This window comes from Xyrauchen texanus, chromosome 38, assembly GCF_025860055.1.
Source record: "Xyrauchen texanus isolate HMW12.3.18 chromosome 38, RBS_HiC_50CHRs, whole genome shotgun sequence".
Lineage (NCBI taxonomy): Eukaryota > Metazoa > Chordata > Actinopteri > Cypriniformes > Catostomidae > Xyrauchen > Xyrauchen texanus.
Window position 1 is genome coordinate 20117474 of NC_068313.1, and position 14057 is coordinate 20131530.

A 14057-nucleotide genomic window follows, 5' to 3' on the forward strand; every position below is an offset into this window, starting at 1 on the left:
AAGATTTTTAAGATCATGAGAAACATTTCAGTCAAGTGACCCAAAAACTTTGACCGGTAGTGTATAATCTTTTAAATAATTAAAATTATCTTAAAGTATTTTAACGTTTACAGATTGACCCTATTCACTTCCAATTAAAGTGCCTCACTATAATACAGATTTTTGCTTCTTTTTATATATTTATTTAAGAAAGGAGGGACAATCTTTGTGGTAATCATTATAACACGAATGCTGTTTATTGAGTTTAACTTGAATTGAACCTGGAATATTTCTTTTAAGAGTTATTTATGCTTTACTCAGGGTCCGACTATTCTTAGAGATCATTGTGCACAAATTTGAAAACGTTCTTGTTTATTGAAATGTTTACTTGAGATTTACCCACATTAATTTACATTAAAACAAAATGGTCTGTGGTTGGTCATGCCATGTCAGTCAGTTTCTTTCTGTCTGGTTCTTGGCCAGAATTAGCTGCAATGTGGGCCAAACTTTATGCCGATAGTCAAACCTCTGGCTACGTTTGACTATAGTGGAAAAGGTTTTTGATTTGACCACGGCATTGCTAACAAATAATACATACTGTATGTTCCTGTCCACACTTTATCCATTTGAAAGGGTTGGTTGCCCAATCGTGGGGCAGAGCGAATGCTTGTTTGAGAACTATGAATTGTTTGTAGGTGACAAAAAGGTCAGGTGATTTAATCTATCTGAAACAGCATTCAGATCAATAGCCTCCCATTCTAATGTCAGCGTGAGGAGAGAATCCTCACCACGAAGAGGTGGATAACGAAAGGCTGACTTGAATTCAAATGATTTTTGTTGTATTGTCTGTTGCCTTTGCAGATCAAGCTCAATAGAGGGCCACTCTAAAGATTCACTCACACATCCCGCTGTCCGCTTAAATGCATCTGATAGCCTCCTCACTTTTGCAGGAAAGGGCAGCTGTTTGCCTGTGATGCCATTCCTCTTTGCTGTGTGGAAGTCAGCGGCCTCTCACCACCACTGAAAAGTTCAATGTGTCTTTTATATGCAATTGTTTATGAAAGGGCCGATAGTCTGTAGGTATTTCGCCACAAACATATCAGAGATATCCAAGAACACACTTAGCGAAGAATGTGTAGGTTCATTTACTCCACATGTTGTGGGCTTCTATGAGGATTACCGTAAGCTTGTGAGGCTTATGGTGGACTGAAACTGAAGTTCTATCTGAGCAGGTGAAGGTCTGTTTGTATTAAAGGCTTTATGTTAAAGTAATGTAATGTAATGTCTGATCTAGAATGGTTTTATTTGGGTTCCTTTAAGAAGGGATATATGGATGACTTCTCCAACCAAAGTGTAGGTGCAGATGTCTGATTAAAAACACTTTCACGGTGAATTCAATTCCCTCGAGAGGAAAAGTGCCTGTTTACTCTGGTTAGCCCCTAATAAAGTCTATGCTTTTGACTGACATCTTAAGCTGATCGAGTAGACCTTGAGTACACCTGCATAAAGGATAAATGTACAATGCAGTATGGGGGAAAATAAAATATATCAAAAACAAATAATTTGGCCCTTGAGATGCAATGCGTAGTTTTAAACATGCTGACAGATAAATGCTTTTTTGTTTATGCTAATTTTTTTTTCCAGAAGACATCACCCATGAGGTTCAGTTGTTGCCAGTAGAGCTTGGAATGTGTAAAAACAGAAATTCAATAATCACAACATTTTTAGATTTTATTTTTTTTCTGTTTCCAAGGTGAAATGTGAAATTCTCTGGCACTAGCATAATTACAAAAATTATGATTTTGGTTTTCAAACCGGTTTCTCAAACACAGCTACCCCCATCTGCTGTTAGTTGAACAAACAAATATCCACTCTTGACATATGCCATTGGTTGAGCCAGTGTTTATGTCTCAGGTGCTCAAACAAACAGAGCAATGTTTTGATGGCACCACATTGCAAATGGTTACACTTTTTGGTGGAAGCAACTAGCAAATTATGAGCAAAAAAAGGAGTTCATCACAAAGAGGAAATTTCTGTCATTATTTATTCAGTCCTGTATTTCTTCGGTGGAACACTAAAGGAGAAAGTTTTGCTCTATAATGACAATGAAGAGGGACTGGTCTGTCAAGCTCCAAAAAGGACAAAAACACACCATAAAACCACAGTAACAAGTAATCAATATGACACATGCACTACTTTCCAAGACTTCTGATGTCATATGGTCACTTTGTGTGATGAACAGAACTACATTTATGTGCCCCATACATTTTGTGCTCACAAAAAAATGCGCCCCAAGCAAATAGGGTGTTTGAACTACGTATCACACCTGTTTGTTTGAGCACTCCAACCAGTCTCAAAGGTATATAATGTGTACTGTATATGTGAACAACCCAAGAGATCTCAGACCTCCCTCAATGGTTCCACAACTCAGGAGGTGGTCTGAATACTGTTTGTTTGTGGGTCCTTTTGTGGTTCGATTGATTTGTGCTTTGTGAAGGCAAAGAGGTACCAGTCAACTTTGATTTTAGTTGTGGCATAAGTACCTTGAGTGGGTTTAATCGGGGAGACTTAACATGTAAAAGTGAGGAATTTAGAACAGAAATGTGCTATTGTGTAATAAAATCAAATAGATTCAAATTTAAAAAGGATTGGGTAAATTTAAAGTTGCCCGAAAATACTTGTTTCAACTACCGGTACAGTTCTGTTTTGTGTTTTTTGTCCTTTATGAAGCTTGGCAGCCTGGAGTCACTTCTATTCGCTTAAAGCAAAAAGCAGTTCACTTTTTCCCCCTTTTGTGTTCTACAAATGGAACGACATGTGAGTGAGTAAATAATGACAGAATGTTCATTTTTGGGTCAACTATTTATTGGTACTATAGGATAGAGATAGAAAGTATATTAATAATAACACCTAGAAAAATGGGTGAATTTGCTATCAAAGGCCAGTTAGATCACTGATGACATTTTTCAAGTAATAGAGGCTTTTATTCTATTTTATTAACTAATGTCACCTGATTGCATAATTGCTCTACAAGAGAAGAACCTATACTTCTGGCTGACACAAACACAACAGCACAGCAGTGCATTCAAGCCCAAAGATCGGCTGATTCATAACAAATGAATATTTTCCAAGCCTGCTCAGGTTACTAAACTTCTGAAGCCACTGAACCGGTGAGGCCCACATGGAATCTAAATTATATTGATGGACTAGTTCATTTAAAACCACAAAATCATTATTTACTCACTATCATGCCATTCAAAATTTGTATGCTGTTATTTTTTCATACTGTAATAATTCTTGAAAATGTTCTAATGCTACGCTATATTTTTGTGACTAAAATGCAAGTCATTATTCACTAAAAACTACCCCCTCCAGTGAGCTTTGTGAAAATTCACCAAAATTGTCATTTTGTGTTCCAAAAAAACAAAAAACAAACAATCACTGGGAATTCAGTGAGGTTGAAACTTCTTCAGCTAAAATCTGTCTTTGCTTACCAAAATTAAAAACACTGCCCCCAGTGGGAAAAGAAGGAAGTGTTGAACGTATGGGCACGTGTGAGCCTCTGTTTCCAGGTGCCAAAAGGAAGCTGCACAGCAAGTTGTTTGTCATCATAAATTATGTAAAAGAGTGAAGAGGAGTGCATATTTTATTAACCATATGTCCTAACAAAATCCCCAATCCTAAACCAAACCATCAATGGAATAACAATTGAATCTTAAAGGGAAAATGCAACCTCAGAATTGTGCTCATCATTGATAAGGTGAATGCAGTTACTTCCTGGTACTTGGGTCTGAACCAATGTCTCTCATGACAAAATGTCATTTTAGGTGAACCAGGGCCGCAAAATAGAGGTATGCAAAATTTGCAATGTGTATATGCCCATGAACCAATAGAAGGTCTGCCAGGATACACAGAATATATCAGGAAAAAAATATGCTAAAGTTTAACTTACTTGTAATAATAATAGACCGGTTTTGAACCTGTAGATGTTAATACAATTATGCCTTGAGATTTAAAATGTACGGGAAAAACTGTCATTTGTAAATACGTAATTAAATCCTCTTTTTGCCAAATTAATAAATGTAAATGTAATTGAGAAAAATATATTTGAACATGTTATCAATGGCAATCTTTTCACACTCACAATTTTCAACAATGATAAAAAAAAAAACCTACCTTAAAAACTAAATTATTATTATTAAATGATAATAAATTAATAATGAAATAATAAATAATTGAATAATAATAATTCAATTATCCATTATTAAAGGTGCAAAATGTAACAATTTTAATTTAATATTCACCTTTTTTTTTTGCCAATGTGTGAATGGCTTGTTGAACTTAAAAAATAAGCCCTTCCCGGACTTCCTAGGTTGTCTATTAAAGCCTGTAGACTGATTTTCATGCAAAGCGAGAGGGTTGGTGTTGCCAGGAAAATCCAAAAGTATGTGGCGTTTATGTGTGCTCCCGATAGCCTTGCCTCATTGCTTCCGCTATTCAACAGTGACAAAAAACTGCAGCACTAGGTAACGTTATCTTAGAGATGGGAATGTGATCATGGTCGAGTGAAAACTAGAGTGAACATCTGCAGGGTATTTGATTCCTGGAGGGACCTTCGTTCGGTTTTGAGGATCAAAACCGACCCTGAATTGGTGTTCTTCTTATTAGACAGGTAAGCTTACATAACTGCAAAGCATGTGTAAAGCAAATATAGTGCCATAACGATTGATCTGTGTAATGTTAGCTAACTTGATCTTGCTTGATTACCAGAGACGGATTACGGACCAATGGGGCCAGTGCCCTGGACTTTAATCCTGCGCAATCTAGTTTGGTTATCCCCCCCACGCTTGAAAACCCTGCCACACTCAACAACTTTTGGGCATGAACAACAAGTAATTTTAATTATGCTACCTCATCTGTCAGCATGTGACCGGTGGATCACGTTCAGCCTCTTTGTACGTTACATCATTGTTTTGGTCGATGCTTGCTTGCGTCCCTATGGAGTGTGTGCATGAGCACGAGCAACAGGTAGCTGGCTGCAGTTCACTTAATAGCTACAGGTGTCATTAATAACAAGGGTTTCTGAATCTTACATACTGCACCTTTAATGACTACACAAGGGATGAGCAGAGCTTTCGATGAAATTCTGTGGATGGATATTCCGTGCAAGCCAGTAAATAAATGAATGTCGACTCTTACAAATCACAAAGGCTGACAAAACGTAGCTCAGAAATCTTACCTCACATTCTTATGTGTGTGTGTTTGTGCTTTTCATTTGAGTACACATGGCAGTGTTTACATTCATAACATGTGCTGTGCCCACCCTGGAGAAATGCTTCAACGGGCACTGATGTCAACCTCAACAATAATATTAGATAGATATATGATCTTTATTGTCCCAGAGGGAAATTAGTTTTCACCAGTCTGCTCCACAAACACAAAACATACAGATCACATTACATCATATGACATATAACATAAATTCCCCTGCCCCAACCCGTGTACATGCATAAAAATGATCAGTACTATTACATTCCATATGGTTGTTTAGACTCAGTTGGCTGTACACTAAGGCCCTAAAACAACATCTCCCCAGCGTTGATGTATTCCCTTAATCAATGAGAGCAGTGTTCTACAGAGAGAGACAGATAAACAACTCGTCCACACCTAAATGTTAGATGGGCCACAAAAGCAGTGCAGGCAAAGCCTTTTATGACTGCAAACATACGGTCTCAGGACAGGACACCACAATAAGGTTAAATTTGTTAACATTAGTTAATGCATTAGGTATAATGAATAAACAATATATATTTTACAGCATTTATTCATCTTAGTTAATACAAATATAAGTTCATAGTGCATTAAGAAACTTTTGATTTCAAAATGATGTTAGCATATATAAAAATGAAAATGAACAAAGGTTAATAAGTGCTATAATAGTATTGTTAACTAATGTTAACAAATAGAACCTTATTGTAAAGTGTTACTGATCCGTTTCAGCAACAGAAGCATCACCTCTCTTTTGTCTGAATAATTTCTCATCTAAGCTGTATTTGTGTCCCTTACACATCTTGTCTACTGCACTGTAAAATATTGTCAAAATGGGGGGATCATTTATGGCTATAAATCTGCAGACTAATATGTTTTTCCATTTCGCCCCAATGCATCATTTCTTTAAACAGTGTTCTTGATTGATCGCCTGCACCATTCCAAACACCATCCTCTCAGTAATAATGCATCACCTGTTGTGCTTTGGTTTGCGTCTCTATTTTAAATTATTCTGTGATAATAAAGTGCAAATGCCCTTGGTTCTGGCATTAGATTGAGCTGCCTCAATGTAATAACCTTTCTACAGGCAAATAATATCCTTGTCCCCTCATCGCCAAGTTCATAAATCAAGGTGCATTGAAGAGCAGACAAAATTGTAAAGGCCTGTCAGTGGATTCTCTTTTAGTGCTTTTGATGGATGAAATTTTAATGTTGACCCCTAACTCCTTATTATAATAACTGTGTATCTGATAACAAAAAGAAATATCTTTGCTCCATAGATGATAACACAGGAGATCTCATTCATCTTTTCAGGAAAAGACACACTCTACTGTACATCTGTTAACCACCACATGGCATGTCTTAATTTCTCCCAGCTTAATTTTATGTAGCCTGTAATGGAAACGCAGATACCTAAATAGTAGATTTAACGATCACATTCTGTTGCTTTGGGTTCAGTGCCAGGGGAGCCTTGCATTCTAGTTCATCACAGGAGAAGTATAGTGTATAAAGCTGAGATGTATAATTTCCGTTACAAAAAACAAACATGGAAAATTTGGCATTTTAGTTTTAATTTAAGTTGATACAAAACAAAAAGGCTGTATTTGAAATAAAGGCTTCTTCTGGATCATTACTTGCAAACTTGGCTCACTATTCTCTCATTAAGACAGAGTATTGCAAATGTTTAATCATTGGCTTTGATCATGCATACACAATAGATATGTTAAAAGTTTAATTAGAACTTAATGTCTACTGAGATTAAATGTCTGCTCTCTCTGTTCTTTTACTGTTCATCTACAGTACTGACAAGTTGAGTACATGAGTCTTTGAATACTCAACTGAATGAGCTTATGAAAATAAAGTGGAGGTGCATTTGTACATTTCAACACACTTTCTAGCTCTCTCCTCTTTACAGATGTTGTTAGATGTTTCCCTTAGGAATATATCTAATGAAGGGTCCATAGGGAAAGGCCTTTTGACAGCATAGTTACATATTATAGATAAGGCATAAGTAGATATCAGGATATCCGATCCTAAAAGAAGACCAAGTGTAAATGCCCTCTAAGGGGACTCCAGATGGATATACTTTAAATCCAATCACTTTTAACCAGCTCCAGAGGTGGTTTGAAACACATTGCAGATAAAACAAATTCAAGTGTTAATGCATCTGGCTGTTCAAGCTACATATGTAAACTTTACTCTGCCCAAACAGCACTACATTATCACAGGTGAAATGTGAAATGTAAAAGCTGCTACCGAGTATTTGCCAATGGCTTACTCCTGGCATTTCACATGTATATGTCTTTCTTTCTTATGCAGAACACAAATTAAGATTTTTTGAAGACTATTTAAGCTCTGTTGGTCCATACAGTGCAAGTGAATGGGTGCCAAAATTGTGAAGCTCTAAAATCCACATAAAGGGAGCATAAAGGAATCAATATGACTCCAGTGGTCAAATCCATGTGTTCAGACATGATATGATAGCTGTGGGTGAGAAACACATCAATATGTAAGTAAATTTTTATCAGAAATTCTTATCCCTGCCCAGTAGGGGGCAATATGCACAAAGTATGTGAATCACCAAAAACAGAAGGAGAATGTGAGCGTGAAATTGAAGTGGACATTGACTGAGGAGGGAGGAGAATTTATACCACACCAATCATATCGCTACAGAACATATGGATTCAACCAACAGAGTCGTCTGTAGTACTTTTATGCTGACTCATGTGATTTTTGGAGTTTAAAAATGTTGGCACCCATTCACTTGCATTGCATAAACCTACAGACCTGAGATATTCTTCTCAAAATCTTTGTTTGTGTTCAGCAGAAGAAATAAAGTCATACATATCTGGGATGGCATAAGGGTGAGTAAATGAACCATAACTGTGAGCCTCTAGAATCATTACCTCCTTTCACCCTACTAGCTACGGCCCTGTTTGGAGCAACAAAAGGGTAGGCAAATAAAAGACAGAATTTAAATGTTTGGGTGAACTATCCTTTCAAAGCCTTAAACGAATCGTTTGTTTTCTCTCTCTCTCTTTTGCATAGACATTAACTAGTTCACAGATGCATATCTCCAAACTAGGTTTATGCATCCGTTTAGCCTAAATCTAGCTCTCAGTCCCAAGGAGATTTGTCCTCACTTAGCAGAACTACAGCCTTGCTGATTCATTAGCTGTTCTACATTGATGCTGACACACAAGCTATTGAACACCTGCACTACGCATTGACACAAGGTTTAGAAAATGCATTACATTTTAAATACATCATTAAGGGTGGGGGTTCATTGAGAGGCCTCAGTAATTCCTATCTGCAAAAACTTGCAAGGTGTGTAGATCTGTTTGTTGTTGTTATTGTCAATGATTAATAACAATTTCTGCTGGGCATAATGTGAGAGTAAGTATATTGGAGTGTAATGTCCACTATTGAACTATTTCAAGAGGTAATTGCACTGAGAGCAGCAAATGTGACAAGAAAGAGTTTCTTTGATCTCATGTTAATGCATGCAGATTTCCTTTTCATGTCCTCTTGGACAGTTGAGTAAATTAAACAGCTCTCATCTAGCCTACTACATCTCGCAGATGCTGACAACCTGTTTCCTGAAAAATGAATTTATACTGACACTCATGTGATTCATTTTGGCAAATCGGTCTTCATCTGTGATGATTCTGCTGAGGCCGAGCCAAAATTAGGTTGAACTGAGTAAAAGCCCATGTGATGATGTGGATGATGTGATTCATGAATTACTCATTGGCAACAGTTTTAGCTCTATTGTAAATCACCAGAGCACCTTATGTGCATGCACACCTGAAGTTCAGGGGATGTTTGCCTCATACACACCATGATACTTATGGTGGCAAGACAGAGCTACCCTCAGAGGAGGCTGATTTACAATCTAACCTCTTGTTATTTGCATTTGAATTTGTACAAGATATCTTACTCAAGCCTATGAGATGTATTAAGCAGAATGGGAGATAGTGTGTCTAGAGAAGATAGCGAAGGAAAGGAGTGAGAGCTGCTGCTACTACAGTGCTTTTCCTGAAGCGGAGACAAGAAGAAAAGAGAGAGCTATGGGCTCTTTTATCACACAGGTTTGAAACCTTTTTGAAAGGTACTCATCTCAGGAGAAAGGACGAAGGGAGGAAAGTGAAGAAAAGAGGCCAAAAGAGAATCGTCCACCGATGTTTGACTTATTTTGACACGAGAGAGGATATCGGTTTCATTTACTTCACACTGGGATGCGGATTTTTTCCTCACCATTTCTTGACAGCGTGTGATTGCCCCGCATCGCTCGTATCGTACGGATATATTCTGAAGAAAAGAAAAGAATAATAAAAAAATTAAATAATAAATTGCCCTTCGAACGTAGTTTTTGACGGGGTAACCGCTCGCTAAGGTTGGATCTTTTTTTCTTTAACCGCGTTTAACAGCGGGCGCGAGGCAACGGCGGGAATTGATGAGGCACGCGCGCACTCCTCGCAGTGCTTATAAAATAACGGCTGCCCATTAAACCTCACATCAACCCAAATAAAACACTCTCAGAAATACAAAAACAAACCACACCGTTGATTTAGTTGAAGAGAAATCGCGGAGGCATAGGCTACAAACCGACCAGGTTTAATAAACAGGTAAGGCGACTCGCATCATTGCTTCATTCTGCATTTACTTTATTCAACATGTGATGGATTGGATTGCACGAGGAACTGTAGTAGATCGTGAGAGTTTAATGTTTTGTTTGGATTTGCATAATTCAAATTGTGTGGGCACAGCATACAGTGAACAGAAGCAGCCTGCCAAATCAGCTATAGCCTAAATACGCAAACTTGCCTTACCAAGGTAATTTCGTCCGATTTTAAACATTTATCAGCCATATGGCACATGTACTAATAAAAGTAAGTTAGCTCAGTTTTTCATATGTTCTGCATTAGTCCCAGCAACAATTAATAGTTAAGGATCAGTACATGATTTGCATGTCAATTAGATTAGCCGTTGATATATATATATATATAAGTGGTGCTTGTTTATTCAGATTGAGAACTGGTGAGTATTCAATTCTGATGTATGCATACAGTGTTTGCATGTCCAGGTTGTGGGAAAAAATGTATGAAAGAAGAATCGTTCATGTACACAAAACTTAATGCTGTGCTATATAGTAGGTTCAAACAGGACATTCAGATATCTGAACCAAGTCAACACATTGACTCTTCAGCTACAAGACTGACCTTATCCTCAGTTAAATAAGGAGACTGAGGGAGATATGATGGTTTCGCATTATGTTCTATAGGTAATATGTGTGCACAAGACATATTAAAAGGCATTATGATGTTACGTGCAACATGTGTGTCTTTAACTTTGCAGCATCTGATTCTGCTTTTACGCAGGATGACGTTATTGCTTATTGAATGATTAGAAATTATTTGTGGAATGCAGTGAAATGGCATAATTTGTGAGCGTTGTCAGTGCTGTGCACGCGCGCGTTTAGGGGTTTTGGCTGAAGACGAGGGCGGAATGGTCATCTTTGCACCCCCTGGTGGACCATGGCAAGGAAGTCTGTGCTGTAATACAAGTCTATTTCTGCTTCAATGTTGCAGTCATTGTTATAATTTACTCACAATGTGAGTTAGCCGACTCAAAACAAAACAAAAAAAAAAAAAAGCGCAGTATATCTGTGTTAAAGTGCTAGCTTAGTGTAGTGTGGTGTTATCAGAGGTGAATGTAAATGTCAGCAGCGTTTCATTAGTCCTCATGGGGAGATGTTCCCCTGCCCTTCCCTGCCCTGCCCTCTACACTCAATTTGTTTGGTGACACAAGAAGCGAGAACAACTACTGTATTTGAAAGTGAAATGCAATCGTCTCCTCACATGTATTTGCTCGCGCGAGCTGATGGGTTTGAAGGTTCATTATCGTCACATGCTTTCCTTAGTATATGGAGATCCAGTGACAGTTACTAACAGGTCTTTAATTAAGTCGGTGTCCTTGAAGTTGGCAGATACAGTATTATGTTTAGCGTCATTCTGAGGTTGAGAGACAACCCGTTCAGAGCTCTTTTCCTTTGGTTGAGCTTTCGCAGGTGTGTTAGGCCCTGTCCCAATAGAGATTGCTAAGACATGTGACCAACTGGGCGGCAACGTCATCAGAACGCAAAGAATTATGGGTATGTTTGGCCCGTTTACATGGGCTGGCATCGCATAGCAGGCTAGTGGCATGAAAATAATAAAAAAAATTAGCGTGAAAAACAGAATATTATCCTACAAAATGCAGCGGGCTAAAGAAAACATTGTCGGACCATACTGCCTAAAACTACATCCTAATGCAAAGACGTATGACGAGAAAATAAAGGGAATCGAAGGACTGGATTCTTACGAGCATAGTGACTGGTCAGGGGAGGTCAACCTGAAAAGGCTGTGTTGTGGTGCTTTTGCAGACATGGTTGCTTGCGATAATCAGAACTGTCCTATACAGTGGTTCCATTTAGGTTGCGTGGGATTCAGCAGCGCACCAGCCAGAGAAGAGTTATGGCAATGCGATGCTTGTACATGTCTGTGACTTATCACCCACAACCTACCTCATACATTTCCAGTTATCTTTTCTATGGACTCTTTATAAATGTCTTCATCTAAATGTATTTACATGTTAAATATGTAAAGAAACTGAAATTTAGTTGGTTGTTACTACCATTTAAGTTATGTAATTGTGTACTGCAATCCAAACTGATTTTGCACAATTCTTCCAAATCCACGATCCCGGTTCCGGGATTTAAAATTACGTCAGTAATAATGTACTTCCAATTTTAAATGTATGCGGAGGAGTTATGAGCTCATATCTGGTACCATTTGAAAGCTTAGAATGTCTACTTTCTTGAGATATGCATCACTTTGGCATTTGTTTTACACTAAGTAACTTATTTACAATAAATTACATAGTTCCACCCATCAAAAGTCGTGTCATAATTATGTGCGTTTTTGAATACGCATATTTCTCATATCAGCTCAAATATGACGCACATGTACAAACCATGTATCAAATGAAAGCTCTCATTGCCAGTAAGAAGTTCCAATAAGTCTTTTTATTGAGGTATAATCACATATCTAATACACTTCGAATGAATCATGAAGTATACAATCAACATTTGTAAACATACAAGTGAAATTATTGAATATTTGCCGTGCTACTCGCACTAGACAGCACAGTTAGCCACAAATGCTACATAATCCTTTACCTTAGGTTATTCTCTGCAAAATGAGCCGTTTTTCAGTGTTTTCTGTGGTTGTGTGCCCAAGTAATCCCTCGATATGTCATGCGAGTGCAGAAACACCACAAAGTAATGTTATATGATATTCAACAATCCAGGAAAATATGTAAACATCCGATCCGGATAAAGCATATATTGCCGTAAAGCTTAGACCCTCCGCTTTCCGGCAATGTCTCTCAAGATCAAATAGACCAATCAGGGGCTGTGATATTGCATCCTGACTGTGAAGTGATCACTAGGTAGGTTACGTCGCAAAACACACAGACGCGTCTCACCAGACACCTGAGCGCATATTTACCACTTTCAACAGTGTTTTATGTAATGACAAAGGGTTTTCTGTAAAATTACACTGGGATTTTGCATTTATAGCACTGTATATGGGTATGGGGAGACTTTAGATTTGGGTAGGCGGAAAGTACACCAAAAAAAGGTAATATTCCTCCCTTCAAATAAATTGAAATAGATATTAAATTAAACATGATACAGACAAAATTCTTTTTCAGGTATTTGCTGACATCTAGTGGAAACAGCCAAAACTGTCTGCTTGCTGCTAGGGTTTACAGGGCTTGAGTTATACACTTTCAAAAATGAATTTATATAAAAAAAATCAAAAAGCGCCTCTTTTTTTAGGAGGGTTATTACTGTTCAGACAACATATATTTAATTTGTTTTTATTTTTAGCAGTGTTTTATGCAACTTCAAAGGGTTTCCTGTAAAATGACACCAAAACTGTGTATTTAGGCCAAAGTATGTGGGAATGGGAAGCTTTTTAATTTGGGTAGGCCAAATCCAGGCGGAAATCCCCAAAAATGGCAAGGATCTTAAGAGGTTAATACAGATAAAGGAGGCAGAATTTCATTCAGTCTTTGTGTATTTTATTTACAGAGATGGCTAAAAATCATTACATGTGAGAAGTGACATTACAAAATCTTTTGAAAAAAAAAAAAAAAAACATTTTTACATATTAGATGTGAGCATGGTGTATAATTCTAACACGACGGCTTCACATATTGGTCAAAGCACAGCACACAACCACAATTTTATCCAGCAAAGTCTTATCCTCCCCCTCACAAGGCACCACATATCCCAGGCCCAGTCAGGATCACACTCCAACATTTCATAGGCAGGTTTGCCTGCAAACACAGTCACCAAATAAATTGCTATGTAGCCTAGATATACAACATTCAAAACTGATTAACTTTACGCTTTAGTACATTGGTAACTTAAGCTCATTTTCTAGCCATTTCATGCTAGTTAACAGTTAACATTGGCCTAACGTCAAATCTAATGGTCTGGTTAAATCAAACAAAACACGCTGGTTATTTGCCCACAACATAACATTTACAATTACTCTCTGTAATTTAACTTTGTGAAAATGCTTTGAACACACCATCATGTGTGGTGGAGTGTTATCGAAGGTAATCTTGGGCCTCCTTACTGCTGCTATCCATGCCATTCGTCGCACTTTTTGTCACCTCTGAAACATGGCTTGTACTATTATTTTTCCACGCTGGAAAACGATAAAAGGATTCTCCGTTCTTAAGCTTTATGCCACTTC

General features: G+C 37.7%; 1 protein-coding gene across 1 annotated transcript in view; it reads left to right on the forward strand.

Annotated features, from left to right (window-relative positions):
• The first annotated feature begins 9752 nt into the window (after nt 1-9752).
• Nucleotides 9753-14057, forward strand: part of grik4 (glutamate receptor, ionotropic, kainate 4) — a 552444-nt gene continuing 548139 nt past the window's right edge. Inside the window, exon 1 of the mRNA XM_052109736.1 lies at nt 9753-9875. The gene's annotated coding sequence lies outside the window, so the exon portion shown is untranslated. The remainder of the gene's footprint in view (nt 9876-14057) is intronic.